Source organism: Pristiophorus japonicus, chromosome 6 (genome assembly GCF_044704955.1).
Source record: "Pristiophorus japonicus isolate sPriJap1 chromosome 6, sPriJap1.hap1, whole genome shotgun sequence".
In the NCBI taxonomy this organism is placed as follows: domain Eukaryota; kingdom Metazoa; phylum Chordata; class Chondrichthyes; family Pristiophoridae; genus Pristiophorus; species Pristiophorus japonicus.
The window spans coordinates 157587951-157594368 of NC_091982.1; positions in this window are offsets into that span (position 1 = coordinate 157587951).

Below are 6418 nucleotides of genomic sequence, written 5' to 3' on the forward strand. Positions count from 1 at the left end.
ATGGGAAGGAAGGAGGTAAAAGGGCAGATGTTGCATCCCCTGCACTTGCATGGGAAGTTGTCATGGCAATGGCAGGGTGATTGAAGATTGGAACATGGTGTCACGGAGGGAACGGTCCCATTGGAATATTGAAAGGGGAGGGGAGGGGAAGATTTGAGGTGGCAGAAATAGCAGCAGATGATCCGTTGAACGTGGAGGCTGGTAGGTGAAGACAAGAGGAACCTTATCATGATTCTGGAAGTGAGGGGAAGGGGTAGAAACCTAGGGCTAGACTTTCCACTTTCAGGCTAAGGCCGAAAAAAATGGGCCTTGTTCCAGCGATGCGGGACCTATCGCCCGTGCTGATCGCCGGCTCAAGGCCCATTTTTTTTTGTGCGATTTTCGGCCTTACCCCAGCGATATCAAATGGACGATGTGATTTTTCGGCGATCTCACGATCGCCCAAAGAAAACGGAAGTGAATGAAAAAAAAAGCTTCCCTAGCAATGCATTACTGCGCATGTGCAGGTTGATTTTTTTTTTTAGGTTGATGTTCTTTCCCGCGTTTTGGGAGGTCAGGGGTCATCACACATGCTCAGAAGCTCTGTGAGGGTTGGGAAGAGAGAGAGAGAGAGAGAGAGGAGAAAGCATTTCTTGTTCGAACTAATCTGGCGGTATTAATCGATAATGGAGGTATCAGGTGAAAGGCGTAGGGCCAAGCCTTTCAGCGAGGAGGCCAATGAAGCCCTGGTGAATGTAGTGAGCACCAGGGTGGGCATGGGAAACCTCCACCCTGTGCATATCACAGGATTTGAAGCCCGGACACCGGACCAGTGCCGTAAGCGTTGGAACAGACTACTTGCAGCTGCAAGAGTAAGTTGAAATTTATATTTATGCAATGTTTAATGATCTAAATAGTAACTAGAATCTGCAATGTTATTTGGTTACATTTAAACATAACTAAATTATGAATTAATTTATGCCTGGGAATTAAACATACAGGGTTATCTGACGATTCGGAAAGATAGATAAGAAGGGAAAGGAGGTGGGGTAGCTCTGTTAATAAAGGATGAGATCAGGGCAGTTGTGAGAGACGATATTGGCTCTAATGAACAAAATGTTGAATCATTGTGGGTGGAGATTAGAGATAGTAAGGGGAAAAAGTCACTGGTGGGCGTAGTTTATAGGCCCCCAAATAATAACTTCACGGTGGGGCGGGCAATAATCAAGGGAATAATGGAGGCATGTGAAAAAGGAACGGCAGTAATCATGGGGGATTTTAACCTACATATCGATTGGTCAAATCAAATCGCACGGGGTAGCCTGGAGGAAGAATTCATAGAATGCATACGGGATTGTTTCTTAGAACAGTATGTTACAGAACCTACAAGGGAGCAAGCTATCTTAGATCTGGTCCTGTGTAATGAGACAGGAATAATAAACGATCTCCTCGTAAAAGATCCTCTCGGAATGAGTGATCACAGTATGGTTGAATTTGTAATACAGATTGAGGGTGAGGAAGTAGTGTCTCAAACAAGCGTACTATGCTTAAACAAAGGGGACTACAGTGGGATGAGGGCAGAGTTGGCTAAAGTAGATTGGAAACACAGACTAAACGGTGGCACAATTGAGGAACAGTGGAGGACTTTTAAGGAGCTCTTTCATAGTGCTCAACAAAAATATATTCCAATGAAAAAGAAGGGCGGTAAGAGAAGGGATAACCAGCCGTGGATAACCAAGGAAATAAAGGAGAGTATCAAATTAAAAACCAATGCGTATAAGGTGGCCAAGGTTAGTGGGAAACTAGAAGATTGGGAAAATTTTAAACGACAGCAAAGAATGACTAAGAAATCAATAAAGAAAGGAAAGATAGATTACGAAGGTAAACTTGCGCAAAACATAAAAACGGATAGTAAAAGCTTTTACAGATACATAAAACGGAAAAGAGTGACTAAAGTAAATGTTGGTCCCTTAGAAGATGAGAAGGGGGATTTAATAATGGGAAATGTGGAAATGGCTGAGACCTTAAACAATTATTTTGCTTCGGTCTTCACAGTGGAAGACACAGAAACCATGCCAGGAATTGCTGGTCACAGGAATGTGGGAAGGGAGGATCTGGAGAAAATCACTATCACTAGGGGTGTAGTTCTGGACAGGCGAATGGGACTCAAGGTAGACAAGTCCCCTGGTCCTGATGAAATGCATCCCAGGATATTAAAAGAGATGGCGGAAGTTATAGCAGATGCATTCGTTATAATCTACCAAAATTCTCTGGACTCTGGGGAGGTACCAGCGGATTGGAAAGCAGCTAATGTAACGCCTCTGTTTAAAAAAGGGGGCAGATAAAAGGCAGGTAACTATAGGCCGGTTAGTTTAACATCTGTAGTGGGGAAAATGCTTGAAACTATCATAAGAAATAGCGGGACATCTAGATAGGAATAGTGCAATCAAGCAGACGCAGCATGGATTCATGAAGGGGAAATCATGTTTAACTAATTTACTGGAATTCTTTGAGGATATAATGAGCATGGTGGATGTGGTGTATTTGGATTTTCAAAAGGCATTCGATAAGGTGCCACACAAAAGGTTACTGCAGAAGGTAAAGGTACGCAGGGTCAGTGGAAATGTATTAGCATGGATAGAGAATTGGCTGGCTAACAGAAAGCAGAGAGTCGGGATAAATGGGTCCTTCTCGGGTTGGAAATCGGTGGTTAGTGGTGTGCCACAGGGATTGGTGCTGGGACCACAACTGTTTACAATATACATAGATGACCTGGAAGAGGGGACATGGTGTAGTGTAACAAAATTTGCAGATGACACAAAGATTAGTGGGAAAGCGGGTTGTGTAGAGGACACAGAGAGGCTGCAAAGAGATTTAGATAGGTTAAGTGAATGGGCTAAGGTTTGGCAGATGGAATACAATGTCAGAAAGTGTGAGGTCATCCACCTTGGGAAAAAAGACAAAAAAAGGGAATGCTATTTGAATGGGGAGAAATTACAACATGCAGCGGTGCAGAGGGACCTGGGGGTCCTTGTGCATGAATCCCAAAAAGTTAGTTTGCAGGTGCAGCAGGTAATCAGGAAGGCGAATGGGATGTTGGCCTTCATTGCGAGAGAGATGGAGTACAAAAGCAGGGAGGTCCTTCTGCAACTGTATAGGGTATTGGTGAGGCCGCACCTGGAGTACTGCGTGCAGTTTTGGTCGCCTTACTTAAGGAAGGATATACTAGCTTTGGAGGGGGTACAGAGACAATTCACTAGGCTGATTCCGGAGATGAGGGGGTTACCTTATGATGATAGACTGGGTCTTTACTCGTTGGAGTTCAGAAGGATGAGGGGTGATCTTATAGAAACATTTAAAATAATGAAAGGGATAGACAAGATAGAGGTAGAGAGGTTGTTTCCACTGGTCGGGGAGACTAGAACTAGGGGGCACAGCCTCAAAATACGGGGGAGCCAATTTAAAACCGAGTTGAGAAGGAATTTCTTCTCCCAGAGGGTTGTGAATCTGTGGAATTCTCTGCCCAAGGAAGCAGTTGAGGCTAGCTCATTGAATGTATTCAAGTCACAGATAGATAGATTTTTAACTAATAAGGGAATTAAGGATTATGGGGAGCGGGCGGGTAAGTGGAGCTGAGTCCACGGCCAGATCAGCCATGATCTTGTTGAATGGCGGAGCAGGCTCGTGGGGCTAGATGCCTACTCCTGTTCCTAATTCTTATGTTCTTATGTTATGTTCTTATGCAACCCAGCATAAAGTTAAATGTTGTAGTGTGAAATGTGCAACGTAATGCTAATATGTAATAGAACATTTAAATCTGTCAGTCTTAAATGTCTTCAATGTCTTAAATTGCCTGCTCCATTTGTTTATGCCGTGCAATGTTATCGTATCATTTACAGAAGAAGATCTCGATCAATAATCGGGAGCAGCGCAGGACGGGCGGGGGCTCTGCCATGTTGCAGACTCTGAATGCATACGAGGAGCTCGCGGTGGCCTTGGTGGGGCCAGAAAGCCATTCGGTCACATCCCGTGGTGTGGCCGAACCCACCCTTGAGACATGTGAGTAATAAGAAATGTGCATTGTTCAATGTGTGGATCATTAGTAAATACTGAAAATATCGTAGTTACGCATGTAATGTTGTGCAATTAAAATATAATTTGATGTTATGCAATTCCAATCGATTGTTATGCAATTATAATATAATCTGATATCTAATGGTGATGTACTACAGATGTTCGAATGAGGTCATGTTAGGTCATGTTAAAGCTTGTGATCACCTGTGCATATGGGATAAATGAAAGCATTGCAATGTTTTGACTTTGAGAAAAATTGTAATGCAATAATTTGAATAGTTAATCGTTGTTTATCAAATTAAAGGTCAAGTGGTCGTCGAGTCAGTGGAGTCCATTACCATTCAACCGTCTCCTGCATCACAGGAGGCAGAGGAAGAAGAGGAGCCCTTGCAGACTCCTGTTCAGCAGGAGGAGGAGGAGGAGACAGAGACGGAGGAAGAAGAGATTTTTTTGGCGGGGGGTGAGGGAACAACCTGCGGCCAACTCGGTTGAGATGGAAGAAACACCGGGACCAAGCGGTGTGCAGGTGGCGACGCCAAGACGCGTCACATTGCAAACGGTGAACCCACGGAGGACTGGTCAGCCTGGCAAGCAATCGCCTGCCTTGGAGGGCCAGACAGAGAGCTTGATTTCCCTGTGCAGGGAGACTCGCGACCTTATCCAGGGGTTCGAGGGATTCTCTGCGAAATGGAGCCAGTTCTCTGCGAACTAGAGCCAGTTTCCAGCATCCTGGAGCGAGTTCTCCCAGAATTTCTCCAACTGGTCTACTGAGCAGTCACTGATTGCAAGGGAGACCTTGGAGGCTATTCGGCAGCAGACAGCCGCAACCAATGTCCTACGGCATGCGTTGCTGGCTGGACACGGCGCTGCACCCCAAGGTGTCGTGTCTGCTCGCAGCGAAGCTCCGAGCATGCAAGCGAGTACGGAGGGCACAGTTCCTCCAGACTTGGAAGTAGAGCCTCAGGCTTCCGCTTCCTCTCCATCACCTCCACCACGGCAGGAAGTCTTGACATCCCACTCTGCATGATGTCTTGGTGTCGGTCTGCGTAGACCAAAACAGGCGGGTGGGGTGCGAACACGGGATGGGACAGGATCTGGAGGGAAACGTGGCCGCAGGTAGGGAGAGGGGAGTCCTTTTCTATGTAGGTCACTTGTTTTCAAATGTTCACTTGCTGTTATCAATTTATTATACTCTTGTTACTGTTAATGTTATTTTTATTGTTATTGTTACTAAATTGGCCAATTGTATGCAATAGTTAAATGTTCACTTGTTCACTTGTTATAATTACTTAACTGTTCACTTTTCATTCTTTCTGAAATGGTCACTTGTTAGCATGACTGGAATAGTTACTTGTTATTGTCATGTATCTCACACCACTGTATATAACTGTATCTTACCATGCTATACATGACTGTAACTAGATATGACCTGTAACCACAAGCATACTTTACCACCAGGGGTGCACTTGCAGGAGACACTGCATACCTGTTCCACACAGGTATATAAAGGCAGGTCTCAGGCAAGTGAGGCACTCGAGAGCTGTGAAATAAAGATGCAGGTCCAGAGTGACCTTGACTTCAGCGTGTGCCTCGTGTAAGTCTGTACTGCAGGGTCAGGACTTTACAGTTATCATCACTGTAATGGTCACTTATTAGCATGACTGAAATGGTCACTTATTAGCATGACTGAAATGGTCACTTGTTACCATCACTGAAATGGTAACTTGTTAGCATGACTGAAATGGTCACTTGTTATCATTACTTAAATGGCCATTTGTTCCTTAAAATGCATTTCTTCTTCTTTTAACGTTTTGGGGATTTTGAGGGAAGGGTGGGTTGGTGTGGGGGGTTGGAGGGAGGGTGTTGTTCATGAGTTCTTTAAAAAAAAAAATTTTCTACAACTTTTGTACCTTCTCTCTTAGTTACATAAATTTTACAATGTACAGTTTTTCATGCATATTTGTTTGTTTATTCAGTTTACCCACGCAAATGAAACTTTTGATTAACCGTAACTGTAATTGAACGTTTGAATATCAACAATAATAGTTCATGCGAAGCGATCATTAATGAGATGCTGACGCAAAAGCTTAGCGGCCGTGTAAATGCCACTGGCTACCTGTCTTCGAGAAAGGTGTGGTGGTCCCGGTGCTAGATCGCCATGCTGATTAAGCTCCCCTATGTCCTCGCACGCGTCCTCTCCCGCCTGTTCCTCCTCTTCATCTTCGCCGGCTGCCTCATCTGTCTCATCTCCTTCTGGAGATGGACCTGCAGCATGATCTGGCATTATTTGTCCTCTCTTTACAGATAGGTTATGCAGCATGCAACACACCACAATAAACTCTGATCAGAGTGGTACTGCAGGCTG